We start from the raw sequence: 17441 nt of genomic DNA, 5'->3' as shown, positions 1-17441 counted from the left end.
TAAACTGAGCGTAACGGGCCGTTAAGACAGCATAACGGCCCATTAGACAGTGTAACGGGCCACCGTAGTTATGGCAGCGTAACGGGCCGTTACGTTGAAATGCGCTGGCGAGAACCCTGGTGTGGACTAAAACCTGGACATTTAAGGACATATTGCTATCAGAGACAGTTAGTTATAAACACCAGCCGCCACTTTCATTGAGGAGGATTGGGAGAGCTGAGGACTTCGCTGGAGGACTGTGCATGCTAGTTAGCCTGTTGCTACTGTAGCTGACCGTTCTGGGTTTGCCTATACTGTTGTGTGTAATAAAATAACAAACGGTGCAGGAGACGAGGAAATGGGTTCAACAGCGTTCTGCTTCTTTTTTATTCCTCCTGACAGGAGAGTGAACACACACCTTTTCTTTTCCGCACAACCGCACTAACTCTTCGTTCACATCTGCCCTACGACAACTCCGAGGGACACACCTCCTCTCTCCGCACATATACACTAAACAGTCTGTTACACTACTGCTGTGATGAATGACCAGCCGCTGAACTTGCATCGACACACAGAGGACACCTGTTGCATCTCTGCTGTCGCCGCCGCCGCCGCCGCCGCCGCCACTGACGCCGCCGCCTCATATTCACCGTGAACTCTTCAGACTTGCTTTGCATCTTGGATTCGTGAGTAAGAGGAGCCTTTTTCCATTAAGCACAAAGAGTGTTGTTTTTCCAATGTTTTTATTTGTGTCACCACCTAAGCTCACCAAGAGAGACAAAAAACCAAGTGCTTGGTAACATTGTAAACTGTACATACACACAGGCACGCACCCACACACACAACTGAACATTGAAAACTATTCAAACTGACTGTATTTACACACAAATCTGAAAATCGAATGCTGTTAAAACTCTCTGTTGATGCAATCAGCTAAGCTGCCTTTGTTAAAGGTATAATTCGTTGTGTTGAATATTAAATGTGTAATTGTTATGTATGTTATTTGGTTGACCTGCATCTTTCATATTATTTGACTGTATTAACACCATAGAAATTTTTATTTCTTTCTAGGGAAATACAAATGTAGCTCATTGGTTTTGAGTTAAGCAGTTCCACAGTGGAGGCACGGCACTATTATTATTCTTTGTAAATTTTGCCTGTTCTAATACTATCTATTTAAACAAGGGGATTTAGGCAATTCACCATCAACTGCTAAGCACTCAGGATCCTGTTCCTTAAGGCTAAAATAGTAACCTAGCCTAATAATAATATACTATATATATCCATCCATTCTCTATACACTGCGTTATCCTCACTAGGGTCGCGGGGGCCTATCCCAGCTGACTCGGGCGAAGCCAGGGGACACCCTGGACAGGTCGCCAGTCTGTCGCAAGGCTACATATACAGACAGACAATCACACTCACATTCACACTTATGGACAATTTAGAGAAACCAATTAACTTCAGTATATTTTTGGACTGTGGGAGGAAGCCGGAGTGCCCGGAGAAAACCCACGCATGCACAGGGAGAACATGCAAACTCCATGGTAAATGGCTGTATTTATATAGCCCTTTTATCCAAAGCACTTTCCATGATACGTCACATTCACCCATTCACACACTGGTGGCGGAAGCTGCCATGCAAGGCGCTAACCACGACCCACCAGGAGTAATTAGGGGTTCGGTGGGACAGGTGCTCAGGGACACCTCGACATGAGCTCGACGGGCCGAGGATCGAACCGGCAACCTTCCAGTTCCAAGACAGCCACTCTACCCACTGATCCATGCCGCCCCATGCAGAAAGATCCCAGGCCCAGGGATCTTCTTGCTGCAAGGCGAAAGTGCTAACCACTACGGCACTGTTCAGCCCTACTGTATATATATAAAATAGAAAATAATGTTTGAAAGAAATGAATCTGATGTTGTATTTCTGCAACAGCAGGTTTTAACAGGTTAAAATGAAGGAAATCTGTGGGGATGTAGCCCCAGACTGTGTCTTTCCCTTTCTCTGTGCCAGATCATCTTTGTGTTGTCCTTCCAGCCTTTTGTTCTCCTGAGTTAATCTTCTTGTTTTTCTTGACTCTGCCTGTTTCCCTTGGACCCTGCCTTAGCTCATTCCATGTCAGATTTGTTTGCCTTCTGCTGACTGATTACCTGTGTACTGTACTGTTTTATACCCGAGTCAAGGCTGCTTTTTTAGACTTTAAATCCTGATGTGTGTAAGTCCTTTTTCTGGTTGTTACAAGAATAGCATGTGGAGGAGGCAAATAACTAGCTGCAAAAACCTTGTACATGAGTGTGTGCATTGAAAAATATCAGAGAAAACCCTGAAATGGGCCTTTGTAATGGCAGAAACCTTCACTGATGCCTGGACACTTAGGACTGACTCTTTCCAATGTCCTTTTTATTTTTGGAACAACAACATAACAAAACATAGAAGGAAAGGAAGATAAAGCAGCAGGATAATGACATTAAATTAGAAAATGTGGGCATCCTAGCATATATACAAAAATATACTCTCTGCTTACAGAAACAAGGGGAGGGAGGGGAGAAATAATACGCTAAATCATGAAGTCCCTGTCAAGTATTTTGATTGGCTGACTGGAATAAGAGCCTAATTGGGTAAATTACCTTTAGATACTCCCTCGAACACTTACATGCTTTTCTGTATCTCAACTCTTAAGTTATTTTCAGACATGGGATGCATAGTGCTCCTGCTCCATTAAAGTGACAGCATTCTATCATACAGTGGTCACTATTACATCCTCACAGGCCTACAGTATTCAGGCATCCACAGCGCTGGAGGGAGTCATAACGGGCAGGCAATATTTGTTATTCACTCCAGATTATATCATAGCTTACATCAAGGGATGCATATTGTATAGTTATGCAGTAAAAAACAAAATATAAAACTAATAGCAGGTTATAACATCCAAATAACTAAAAGTCTATTTTATTTATGATTTCCTCAACACATAAAATTTTCTCCATTAGTGAGGATATTCTAAAAAACATTGTGACTTGTTGTTAGATCCTGATTGATCCACATGAAGGACAATTTCAAATCATATCTAAATGTTGAATTATTGCTTCATGCTTAAATTAAGACACTCATGCAGAACCTGATGTTGTAGGTTTTTAATAAACTTAAAGCAAAGACTCCTAAAAACTGCTGGAAGCTTTAAAAAAGTACAAAGTGTGAGCATTTAGAACAAACAGAAACACACAAACATGGATTGTTTCAGGTAACCAGGATGCATTTGATGCCTGAAATGCCTAAGCTGGCTCCAATCAGTACAAAGGAGTAGTGACTCTGCTCTGACCTATGTCTGGATGTCAGAGCTGCTTGCTCCATCTCTAAGCCTGTGCCCGGCCACCCTTTGGAGGAAACTCATTTCAGTTACTGGTATCTGTGACCTCATTCTTTCAGTCAGTACGTAAAGGTCATAACCATATTTAAAGTCAAAGGATGAGGACGAAAACCAACTGCTAAATCAACATCTTTGCCTTCCGGCTCAGTTCCCTCTTCATCACTACAGTCTCTACTGTATAACACCTTCATTACTGGTGAAGCTCCACCAGGCTGTCTGTCCATCACGTTCCATTTTTCCGTCACGTGTGAACAAGACCCCGAGATGCTGTTATTTTGATGCTGTCAGATTTAGATTTAGCTGTAGGGTTCTATACATGTTACTTTACTGTTGCTCCTTTTCAACAAACCAGTCATAAATCAAAAAGGGCGGGGCTTGTCAACCCGGTAACCCAGAAAAAGGAAGCGCATCAAACATGTTATGAAAGGGTATATTTAAACCCAGACTGTGGTATTTTCCTAAACCTAACCAAAAAGATTTAGTGCCTACATTCAACCAACCGGTGAGTGAAAATGAAACTTAAGTTTACGAATAAAGGTCCCACGTGGAACACAGACCTCATTCTGCTGGGTGAAAATCCTGCTGCAGACGTTTGCCTTCGTTGAACATCCAGCCTCCTAACATTGACTGTGTGGATCTTTCAAATTGGAAGCATTTCCTACTGTGTCAGTCATACTTTTTAAATAGAAAATAAGTTTCTTTCAAAACAATAATTAGAAGGCAGATTAGTGGAACAGGAATATATCTTTTCAGACATGGCTGAACGGTGGCACAAGAGATTTGAGATGAGAATTTCTTCTCATATGATGCTGTTGACTGTTGTGAGGACTAGTCTATAAAAGTTAAATACAAAGGTGAGTGAGAGCTTTGAAGAGAGGCATGTTTATTCTATTCTGGGTCTCTCTTTACACCTCTGCATGACTCCTTTGCTGCCTCCTTTCAAACAATTCAGTCGCATGACTGACACATGACATAGTTTTGGATTTGCTCCTGGTGCTCTGTAGTTCCTGCTAAGACAGAGAATAACACCCCACAGCTGCAGCAGAGTATGAGGTGCACAGAAAAGATAGTAAAATTGACAGTAATAAGGACACTGAGATAAGAAGGCACACAATGTGGCAGAGAGACGGGGCTTCAGCCACTTCCACCGTTCACATTAGCAAGGGCAGCACGGCGTCCAATGCTGGGCAGGAACTCTGCACCTGGTCAGTGTGTGAGAGACACAGAGGAAGAATAAACACACAGCGCTGTGCTGTGAGTGACTCACACTCATTGTTTGCCCATGAGCAGATTCCTAAGGAGACAGAGCCAAAAGGACGCCTCCACCTGCATCCAGCAGCAGGTTTCTGTGTTAATGATGCCTAAACTAAGGCAGGAGAGTGCAGTGTAAGGGAGGAGAGAGAGGCTGCTAGCATCAGTCAAATGGCAGCAAACCCAACACGGAAGTTTCTTTTTCATTCGATAATAATGAAGACATGAAAAGGACTGATTGTGTAATCATCTAAATCTACAGCACCAATCTTTGCCCTAATAGTGAGTTGCAGCTTATTGTTTTGCTGTTTGGTTCACTACTTTACTGTTCTGGTTCACTCTCACCACTATCATTGGGGTGTTTTTAGCCCTGGCATTCTGCTGTTTTCAGAGAATAGACTTATCTTTCTACTGGTTCAACACCCAAAACACCGAAAACTGCATGTTTTGAAAAATGTTTGGTGAATGAAAATAAAGATCTTCAACAAATAGATGTACAGCATTTGCACCAGGGATGCTGCATCCTGGGTGCAGTCACACCACTCTTTCTCACTGACATACACTACCAGTCAAAAGTTTGGACAAACCTTCTTATTTAATGGTTTTTAATTATATTATTTTATACATTGTAGATTAATAATGAAGTCATCAAAACTATAAAAGAATACATATTGCACAAGAAAAGCACTCAGAGAGCGCAGTACTCTGCCAAGACTGCTCAGCTGTTGTATAATTTCCAAAGGATAAGTTGTGATAAGTCCACAGCAATAGATTTGTAGTAGGATTGCAATCGTAGTATTCACTTGTAGTGTTCACTTGTTGTCACAGCTACAGTGATGCCATACGGCTGTCTTGCAATGATACAGAAATCTTTAACAAATCCGGGGATCCAGACAATAAGCCACATCACTGCCCAAATTTAATCACTGCGCCATTTCTGACCTTCCCGGAAAATTTCCTCCAAATCCGTTATTTTGTTTTTGAGTAACGATGCTAACAGACAGATAGATTCACAGATTAACAGACAAATGTACATCGATCATCACATACCTCCCTGGCATACTAATTATGTTGTGAACAAAAAAGTGTTAATCTTCAGTACTAATCTACAATGTAGAAATTATTACAAATAATTAAAAGCATTGAATGAGAAGGTGTGCCTGAACCTTTGGCTGGTAGTGTGTTGCCGTGGAAATAGGTCTGTCCGTGCAGCTCTAATACGAAGCATAGTGTAGCTTTTAGCAGCTGACAAAGTAGATATTTCCCTCGGGAGTTAATGATGACCATAGTCAGAGCTAAAAGAATTATCAGTGGACTTAGATTTGCCAGGTGGCCAGAAACAGAGTTCCAAATAAATTTCCATGTTCACTAATACAGTTTATCATACCTCTTTTAAAGATAATAATATGGTAATCTTGTCTTCACGACTGTGTTTTCACTGTACCTAAAAGGACAAAACTGAGGGAAAAAAATCTGTTTTTGCAGGATTAAATTGGCTCCCAAGGTTCCAGATTTGCAAGAATTGTAGAGCAGCGATCAGTATATTTTAAGAAAAAGGTCTGCTGCTGCCAATTTCTCCCTCATTCTGGGGACAGTGAAACAACCAGCATTATGTGATACTGTGTTACAGAAACACAGAGTGAATGTAGGAAAGTCACAAGAGGTGTAATCTGATCAAATTTTCCTTCTTTCACAATGAAATGTCACCACAATTGGTTAATAAATTGAATAAGTCTTAAAACTGAGACTTATTCAACCAAAACTGAGCCAGATGAGAAAACAATCCAACCACAAGGCTAATTTAGTTTGGTTTTAGAATTCATCCTGAAGCTGTCAGTCATATCACAAACAGTATTTATTTAGATTTACCACTGTGTACTGTTTCCACCATTTCCTTGCTGATTTCAAATTGCCTTCACATACACCAGGGATTTCCAGGAAATGATTGCTGTCCGTAATTTTCTGTCATTTTTGTCATCCTCACAGTTTCCTTTTTACTCTCCCACATCTGTAAGTATTTCCTACTGTTTCACTTTGAAGAATTCAGCTGGTGAGAAACTGGCTGGCTTTTACTGTGCAGAAGTCATAGAAAACACATTTGTCACAGTGGTTAGCACTGGAGATCATTCATTAAAAAACAAAGATAATGGTCTGTGTTCTTTGCACATTGATTAGTTTTAAATAGTGCAGGGAGCAAGTGAAGAAAAGGAGCAGCCAGTGTGAGCTGCTGGTGACAAGCTGCACACCTCTGACTCCTCAGCATGGGAACAGTGGTCCCCATGCTCTGCTGTTGTTTGGAAAGCTACTTGTGCCATTTGCAGCATGAGCTCACAGCTGCTCATGGATGAAGGGAAAAAGGCCAATTATTGACTGACTTCTTTTTTTAAAAAAACAACATGAGTTTTTTTTTCTCTGTTGCTTTGCTGTTGCATTTCTGATAAAGCACCTTCTCAACAGGTTTGCTGTGTCTGTTAACCCTATGAATCTCCAGCTATTTTCAGGGTAATTTCACTGCCTTTACTTTAAAGCTCTTATCTTATAAAACCTAATCAGAATGATGCATCTTGCATGTGCAGTTTAGGCTGTCCAGATCTTCCATCATGTGATTTCATAAAACCGATGTTTTAAAAAATGTATTTATGTTAGCCGTTTTATTACTGGAAAATGCTTATGAAATTTGTAAGTTTTTACATGTACATGACTGTTCAAAAGTTACGGGTCACGCAGAAAATTTCATGTTTTCCATGAAAACTCATACTTTTCTTCATGTGCTAGCATAATTGCACAAGGGTTTTCTAATCATCAATTAGCCTTTCAGCACCATTAGCTAACACAATGTGGCATTAGAACACAAGAGTGATGGTTGCTGGAAATGTTCCTCTGTACCCCTGTGGAGATATTCCATTAAGAATCAGCTGTTTCCAGCTAGAACAGTCATTTACCACATTAACAATGTCTAGACTGTATTTCTGATTAATGTCATTTTCATTGAAAATACTGCTTTTCTGTCAAAAATGAGGACATTTCTAAGTGACCCCAAACATTTGAGCAGAAGTGTGCCTCATCATAAAATGCTGGAAGTAGAGTTATCTTATCATGAAATTGTTGGGGAGATTGTCTGGAATCTGGCAACATCAGAGCCACAATGACAGGGAAACTCTATGAATTAGTAACTGGAAAAAAAAAAGTGTTTAGAGCGGTTATTTTATTCACTGAAGTGTTCACATACAGTAATCTACTTGTAGAGGTGCCAAACCAGATAAAGGTTTGACCCTTTCCCCTAAACAATGCTTGACCTTGAAATCTAGTATCCCCATTGTCTACCTGCACACTAGTGACCTGTGCTTGTCTTTTGAGCATAACTTTTGGATCACTGCAGTGAAAAAGCAATCCATTTCTTTGTTTTATTTGCAAAAACACAGTTCCAGTCTTTCTTTGGATGTGATACAGTTGTTACAGTGAATACAGTTGTCAATGTGATGCATTGATATGAACACACGATATAATCTATGCAATGACAACTCCATAAATAATTCAAATAAGAGTGCCGGGAGTTCATCCTCGACCTACAGCGTTTTTTTGTTACGTCAAAATTGGTTATTTGGAACTAGTCGGTACGTGGAGCGGATGAAAACGTCGCCACGAGGTGCTCTAGGATGGCTTTGTTTACATTCTCCAGTTGTATTCCACCTTAGATTGTGCTACGTTTGCTGACTTATTACCCTTTACCATGGCTGTCAAGCCTAAGTCACACTCTTTTGACAGAGTTCCGACTTACGGCGAAAACTGACTTTCATTGGGCTGTAGTGTTACGGTGCAAGGGGGATTTGAATCCAAAGTAAGAGCGGCACAGAGCAGACGGCAGGTAGACTGAAACCAAACAGGGCTAAATAACAACAAACTATCGAATTTGCCAACTTAGGCCAGAACCCACAACGAGTGAGAGAGAGGGGAAAGCAGGCTGCCGTTTGCAGCAGTCAAGGGGAACGCAGGCGCCGGCGCTCACAGCAGCTGGCGGAGGACGGCAACGGCAGCCAGGAACGATGCCAGGTCCTCTTCAGGCAGCAGGTAGACTGAAGCAGAAGGACAGGCAGGCTCCTGGAATGCTGCAGCCCGGAGAGCTCACACTTGCACATGGCGGCAGCCCCTGCGAGTCCAGTGAAGCTGACCCCCCACCCACATACAAAATCCACAAAAATTTTAACGGCACAAATCAGCACAAACGAAGCACTGAATAAGTAGACCAGTCTGGTTCATTTTGGAGTAAGCTGGGGGGATGATGGCCTCTGAATGACCTAAAAAATAATCTTTAATATCTCAAAAACTATAGCAGCACAAACGAAAATTTTAATGGCACAAATCAGCACAAACAAAGCATTAACCACTCAGCCTGTTTGCTTGGATTTTTTATGTGGGTGGGGGGTCAGCTTGAGCTGCCCCAAGGGAGGACCAGGAATGGAGCTGGTCCGAGGGGGGAGTCCAAGTCCTCTTCAGGAGGACGGCTTGCAAGACTTCAAACTGGAGGCTTGCTGGGGGAGATCCAGGTCCTCTTCTGGAGGGCCTCTGATGGGGAGGGCAGGTTGTTTCGGTGTCTACAGTCACACTGCATCTCAGAGACTGGAGACAACAATGATGAGCCGACATCACATGCCGTGTCCCGGCGGTCTATATAGCGAGATGATTGGATGAGCTGCACCTGGGTTGGTCCAGCAGCTGCTCTGCATCCTCTCATCAGAGACCATGACACGTAGGAACAGAACTCCACTGTAAGTCGAGGACCCCCAGTAATGGAGATGATGCAGAGCTTTATGCAGGCTGTAACTTTGCTCAAATTGTATGAAAACTCAGAAGTATTTTTCACACACACACTTTGTCACACAGACATGCAACTAGCATTGTTGGTAATAGATTGTTCGCTGCAATAGATACTTTGAGAGCAATTCAACTGAAAGGAAGGAATTGGGATGCAAAATGCAGCCGCTGTTCTCTGAGGGTTAAACTACACATGCTGGACATCAATCAGGACTGAAATCCTAATAAGGCTTTCATGTGTCCACAGATAAAATTTGAGATTTCACACATCTCTCATTGCTGGGGTCACAGACGGAGGGCATTAACTGGATGAGATCATGTCATTTGTCTCAGAGCTCCTCTATAAACCAGTGAGTTTACTCAGATTGTCTTCAGGATAACAGAGCAGTTTCAGGGAAGCACTCTCATGCTGAAAAACTTCTACAAACGTGTTAAACACATCAGAGCACTTGAACTACAGCAGTGTTACAGGGTAAATGAACAAATGTTTCTCACTTCCCGAAAACTTGACCTTTTTACAGCGCAGTCTGCTTTCTGTTTGTGGGACACAGACGATAGGTGTCTTAATCAAACTGGAGCCTTTGGTTCAGGCCGCCTCTGACAGCTTCAGACAGTTTCTCATTACTGAGCTGGCATTTAGCATTTAGTCATTTTAACATTCAGTTCCACTCTTGTCTGCTGACTCAGAGCACAGCCTGTACCCTGCTACTCCAAAACACACCCAAACACACTCTACTGCGGGACACTAACAAGGCTTGAAAACACTTAATGGAATGGTAAAAGCTGACTAATAGACTGATTAAGGGTGATGAAGAGAACTACACATAGATATAAAGTCTGAGTGACAAAGTGATGGAAGCTTTTTTTGCTTGGTTTGTTCATTTTTTGGTTCATTTGCTCAGCTAATTTGTTGTGTTGGTGGCTTGTGGTGATTCTGGTATTGTTATTCATACATGCACACACACATACACACACTTGGTGTTTTTTACTGCTGTGAAAAATGTTATTATATTCCTCTCATTACTCTGCATTCACACTGCAAGTCTCATGATCAACAAGTCACTGGAAAACTGTTCATTTCCTGCAGAGCTGAGTAACCAAACTTGGCTGCTGTGTGGATGATAAACTTGTCAAAAGGCAAACAAAAAGTGAACTTTTTTGCGCCAATGGATCGCCGACAGCCAATCAAATTCTCACACTTCTTTGTACCTCCATCACTGTGATTTTGTTTCGTGGACAATGGTTCATGCAGAATGGATTAGAAACTTGATTACAACCATTCAAAGCTTCCCAGTTCTCTTCTTCTTTGATTTGAAAGGCTACAGGACTAAAATGATGCTTGCAGAGCGGCTGCATCAATCACAGAGGTCAATGTTAAAGGACGACCACAGCGTGATTGAAAATTTTGCTCTTTTCTTACTGTGTCCTCTGGCTTTGCATCACAAAGACGGTTTTATAGTGCTGAATATATATTACAATTTAAAATTTACTGGCTGCCTTAGTTGTTTGTCAAAATAATAATTTTTAAATTGACAGCGGGACAAGTGTTTTCATCAGTGAGTGGCGAGACTTAATATAATTACTAATATTTCTTAATCATTGTGATTTATCAAGGTCATCTCAATATTTACTTGGAGATCTAAACTTTTGAAAGTCATATCAAAGCAGAGGCCTTCTTAGTTGAAACATGACGTCAATGGAGAAGCAGAAAAAACTGTAATTCCTTGAATGTTCACTTGGAACTTGTTAAAATGCTCAACTTTACCACAGAAATAAATACGTTCACAGGCTGGTGGCTAATTAAGCCATTCATGACAACTGTATGGAAGATGTTTATGTAATTTACCCATTTACTGGAAGTTGTATTAACATTTAAAGTTATGCATAACTAATTCTCTGGTGGCTTTGAGTGACAGGAAAGTCCACGGTCCAGAGATGTTTCCACTCGTGTGCCACAATTTGCTAATTTTCAAATTAGCCGGACGTTTGAAGGAGTCAGACACAGTTAAGATGGTGATGGCCAAAGTCACAACACAATGCTTTTAAATGGCTGTTCAGTCAACCCATGGGTGACACCATGGAGGGTGCAGAATCTTTACATGCACTCTGTGGCTAACAGCTGGATTGGTGCGTTTGAAAGCTGTTGGCATGTGTTGTTTGATTTGGTCCTGGATTCCACGAGAACACCGTCCTTCCACTGGTCTGCGAGAATAAACTGAGTCTTTGTAAATCTTAACAAAGCAAACAATGATTAGTCTGTGAGCACAGACCTACTGTCTTGCGAACATTCAGGGTTTATGAGAAATGGTGTTTGCTAAGGAGTATTAGACAAAAGACACATCGACTGAAAGCAACATTATCTTCATCCTTATATAAACTTATGAAGCAAAGCACAAAACATACTATGGGGAAAGGATCTTTGGTTTTTAGTTATTACTTGATCCCATAGACTGTGTATAAAAGACTAGATGTAGCCTCCATGTCTGAAAAGTGAAGCTGAGGCCTGCATTCTTTCTAACAGCCAGCGAGAGGCGACTCCTCTGCCTGGAAAAAAAATTCAGATTGTATAGAAGTCTAAGAGAAAATTATCCAACTTCTCACTTGATCTGCTTTCTCAGCAAACATTTTCCGAATGAGTTTATGGTCTCAATTGCTAATTTCATGGCTTTTTAAACAAAGAAGGATGCTAATTTTATAAAATATTCTCCCATTTAGGGTGAAACAGATAATAAGGTACAGTACGTTTAAAGGTGGGACTACATTGTGATTAACAGGTTGCAATTGTATTACTGTGCATAGTGTGTTTTAGTTCTCATTTAGTCCTCTTCTCACGTGATAAATCTGCTTTCAAAAAACCAAAATGGTGACAGCCAACTTCTAAACTCAGGGCTTCACAATGGTATTCCACTAACAAATGGGTGACATAATGTTGCCTGCATCCATCTTTTCTATACAATCCATGAGCTTCATGAGCTTCACCCAATCTAGACAAAAACTCAGTGTACCTCTGACACCTCTGACTCTGCTACTTCCTGACCAAAGCTAAAGAAAACTCATCTTAGTTTGCAATGTGTGGCCATGTACGTCTAAACAAATCTCCTTACTGGATTATTTTTTTATATATACAGTGCCTTGTGAAAGTATTCAGCCCCCTTGAACTTTTCAACCTTTCGCCAAATTTCAGGCTTCAAACATAAAGATATAAAATTTTAATTTTTTGTCAAGAATCAACAACAATTGGGACACAATCGTGAAGTGGAATGAAATTTATTGGATATTTTATACTTTTTTAACAAATAAAAAACTGAAAAGTGGGGTGTGCAATATTATTCGGCCCCTTTACTTTCAGTGCAGCAAACTCACTCCAGAAGTTCAGTGAGGATCTCTGAATGATCCAATGTTGTCCTAAATGACTGATGATGATAAATAGAATCCACCTGTGTGTAATCAAGTCTCCGTATAAATGCACCTGCTCTGTGATAGTCTCAGGGTTCTGTTTAAAGTGCAGAGAGCATCATGAAGACCAAGGAACACACCAGGCAGGTCCGAGATACTGTTGTGGAGAAGTTTAAAGCCGGATTTGGATACAAGAAGATTTCCCAAGCTTTAAACATCTCAAGGAGCACTGTGCAAGCAATCATATTAAAATGGAAGGAGTATCAGACCACTGCAAATCTACCAAGACCCGGCCGTCCCTCTAAACTTTCACCTCGAACAAGGAGAAGACTGATCAGAGATGCAGCCAAGAGGCCCATGATCACTCTGGATGAACTGCAGAGATCTACAGCTGAGGTGGGAGAGTCTGTCCATAGGACAACAATCAGTCGTACACTGCACAAATCTGGCCTTTATGGAAGAGTGGCAAGAAGAAAGCCATTTCTCAAAGATATCCATAAAAAGTCTCGTTTAAAGTTTGCCACAAGCCACCTGGGAGACACACCAAACATGTGGAAGAAGGTGCTCTGGTCAGATGAAACCAAAATCGAACTTTTTGGCCACAATGCAAAACGAAATGTTTGGCGTAAAAGCAACACAGCTCATCACCCTGAACACACCATCCCCACTGTCAAACATGGTGGTGGCAGCCTCATGGTTTGGGCCTGCTTTTCTTCAGCAGGGACAGGGAAGATGGTTAAAATTGATGGGAAGATGAATGGAGCCAAATACAGGAGCATTCTGGAAGAAAACCTGTTGGAGTCTGCAAAAGACCTGAGACTGGGACGGAGATTTATCTTCCAACAGGACAATGATCCAAAACATAAAGCCAAATCTACAATGGAATGGTTCACAAATAAACGTATCCAGGTGTTAGAATGGCCAAGTCAAAGTCCAGACCTGAATCCAATCGAGAATCTGTGGGCAGAGCTGAAGACTGCTGTTCACAAACGCTCTCCATCCAACCTCACTGAGCTCGAGCTGTTTTGCAAGGAAGAATGGGCAAGAATTTCAGTCTCTCGATGTGCAAAACTGATAGAGACATACCCCAAGCGACTTGCAGCTGTAATTGCAGCAAAAGGTGGCGCTACAAAGTATTAATGCAAGGGGGCCGAATAATATTGCACACCCCACTTTTCAGGTTTTTATTTGTTAAAAAAGTTTAAAATATCCAATAAATTTCATTCCACTTCACGACTGTGTCCCACTTGTTGTTGATTCTTGACAAAAAATTAAAATTTTATATCTTTATGTTTGAAGCCTGAAATGTGGCGAAAGGTTGAAAAGTTCAAGGGGGCCGAATACTTTCACAAGGCACTGTATATATTTTTTGCTGTGATAGTAGCTGTTCTAAGCGTTTACCCAGGTTTTGTAGAATTGTAGACTTTTTATCGACTTCTCATTCCGGTTGCCTTAGAAAATAACATGTTTTGGTGCTCTGAGTGCTAAAACATTTTATTTCTACTATTTACAATTCCATGATGCAGCCATTGTATAAAACTTGCTGCAAGATAAGGTCAAGAACCAACTGTAAATCTCTCTCTTTTCATACAGCTATGCAAAGCAGCCTCCAAGCATGTTCCAGTCAGATACCTTTTACTGCCTGCCCTTCACCACAGCAGCACATTTCTCCTGTGGCAGACCAGCGGAGATGAAAACCCACAAATACAAATATAACCCGTCCAATCCACTACTACTGATCTGTTTCTGCTCCCAAATCTCACAGTGACTCACTCCTGGAAAAGCAATCCTTGTTGCTCTGTTGTTGGTAACCCCTGCCTCTCTCAGGTGCAATACTTTGGAAAATCCCACAGCACTGAGGCTTTGTACGCGCCAGGTAATGGGACTTTTAAACGACTACCACCGGCTACCTGTACTGCACACCCCACTGCTACACAACACATTATCAGGAGATTATCCCCCGGTATACAGTGAGTCCTTATCATTGCGTTGCAGTTGGGATTATTTCGCTTGGCGTTTTGGAGGTACCGGTAGGAGACTTGGTGATGTAATGAAAGCACAACCCATCGAATTAAAAAGACTGGACACCTACTGGAGCTCTGTATTATCAAATTACTCTACGGTGCGACTGCAGGTTGACTGCAGTGGCTTAATTTTGAAAAACATTTTCATGAAGGTCAGATTTATTTCTTTTGTAGCCACAGCACGACTCAGAGAACTGGCACAGTAGTGGCAGCAATGCATTCCTGAGCCAAGAAATGCCTCTGCCATGGCAGCACATCAGGCACTACAGGTGACACAGAGACGTCCTGGTAATTTCCACAGCAGCAACAGTTAAATAGCAGCCAAACACACACTGAATCAGAACTGAAATGACTGGTAGAACAGTTTGAATCTAATATGCATAACGCACGCAAGAGAATTAGTATATTTATCAACTGCTGTGTGCACGTGTGCATCCTTGTGTGTATTTCTGCGTGCATTGCATAGAGGGATTCTTGACTCCCAATAGATGTCATTATCTTCCACTTGCAAGCTCTCATCTCAGCATGAGTGCCGAGGTATTTTTATTATTCTGTCTGTGTTATTTTGTGTATGTGTGTGTGCACATGCGCACACGGACGGGTGTGTGGCGCAGGGAGGGAGGCGTGTGTTCGTGTGTGGGTGTACGCTTCACAAAAAATTTTTGTCTCTCAAAAAAGTTCCACTTTCCCGTGCTGTCAGGTTAGCGGAGGAGTGCGGAAAATTTCTGCCACAAAAGAAGCCACGGCGCATCAAGTGTCACAGTGTCGAGGGAATCGGTTCAAGTCACTAGCACAAATGCAATCTTTCATCTGGTTCAGGAGCAAGCGTTTGAATTAACTCCATATGTGGCATGACTATCGGGCTGGCAGGCACAAGGGCTCATGTGTTGGAGAGTGGGATGGGACTCACCCTGAGAGGAAAGAGATGACACGATCAATTACATCAGCAAAAAGCTTGCAGAAGGTGTTAAAAAGTGCTTTTGTGAGTGCTGCACCTGGATAAAGGCAGTGAAGCGTTGCTGAGTTGCTGTCAGCACCGTGGACAGCGCTATCAGATCAGCACCACGGTCAGCAGCCGGCTCACTGCCCCGCCACGTCACCTCTGATAAACAACACTCGTCTCATTTTTCATCCATTAGTCCAAATAGTTCATTTAAAGCAAAGTTGAATGCACAAATCTGAAGTCTTTACTGGCAAACTAAGCTCCACACTCGACTCAGGCTGCTGCTCCTGTAACTCCACTGATGTAAATCTGTTAGAGGGAGGCAACTCGGGGGGGTTGTCAGTTCAAGTGCTACAAATTCACCTGAATAGAGCGCTCTAACAATAGCACAGTGAGTTGAACCCGATCAGAACGGAGAGCAGCTGTGATGTGTTGAGTGGAGTTCAACACAGACTCAACCAAAGGAGTGAGTTTTGAAAATGTGTGAATTTTAAATTGAACTCAAATTTAAAATAAAAAATCGTCCCTGAAAACTGTTGATTGCAATGAATAATTCCGGGCAAATACAGAATTGTAGCAATGATTTACACTAAAAGCATAGAAAAGGACAATAAAGTTGTTTAACTTTATATTTTTCACTGTTACTGCTCCTGTTACCTGAGATATCTTTTTTGAGGGTAAAGAGTGACAAAGATACTTACTTACATGGGTCATTCCAGAATTGAAGGACATCTTACGTCTCACCCGTCAAATTTCAAATAATCCATGTACAAAATACTAAAACATGCAGTTGTTGTGTAAATGTACGTGTCCTGAGACCAAATCTAAACATACGAGGAAAAAGCTGTTTTTCTTTTGTCCCGTCCCCCTGATGACCAAACTGATTCTCAAATAAAATTGCATTTTTCTTTTTTTAAATTGATGTCTCTTGTAATTGTGGGATTTTTTTTAAATCAACAAACTACTTTAAATAATAATAATAATTATGCATGGAACATGTGTCCGACAGCAACCCTGTTGACCTTTTTAGTTGGTAGAAGGAGAAGAAAATAGTGAATCACATGAAACACTGGAATTAATATCATCAAACTTTTTTCTAAAGAATGAGTAGAGAAAAGCTATGACCTCTCTTCTATTTTTCATATTTTCAAAACATTATCAGCTTTGATTGAATGTCTCACTCTACCTCATGCGTCTCTGTTATGCATATTAACAGGAAAAGACATTATTTTTTCTTTTTTCTTTACTGTTTTCCATCAGTAAATTTGTCCTCTTGGTCAGCAGTACCAGCTAGCTAAGATATCTAGCTGAGAAAACGCTAACATTAGCATGGATTAGCAACCCTGTTACTGTGATTAGTGTAGGATTAGCAAACAACAAATAAAACATGGAGTAAAAATGGTACCATTGATGTCTAAGCTGAGCTAATCAAGCGTTTCATAGTTTATTACCCATTATTGATGAATATGTAGCAGAAAATTGTAAAAGAACATTTATTTTTCAAAAATTTTAAAGCCCAAATGTCCTCTAATTCTGGAATGACCCATATAACATCCATCAATCTATAACCTCTCTATGTTGGTGACGGTTGTGGATTCTGGGCTGAAACTAGGTGAGAGGCAGGCTACACCCTGGAATCCACTATCTTGTTACAAGGCTAACAAA

Source organism: Acanthochromis polyacanthus, chromosome 4 (assembly GCF_021347895.1).
Source record: "Acanthochromis polyacanthus isolate Apoly-LR-REF ecotype Palm Island chromosome 4, KAUST_Apoly_ChrSc, whole genome shotgun sequence".
Lineage (NCBI taxonomy): Eukaryota > Metazoa > Chordata > Actinopteri > Pomacentridae > Acanthochromis > Acanthochromis polyacanthus.
Note: the sequence above shows the minus strand (reverse complement) of the source record.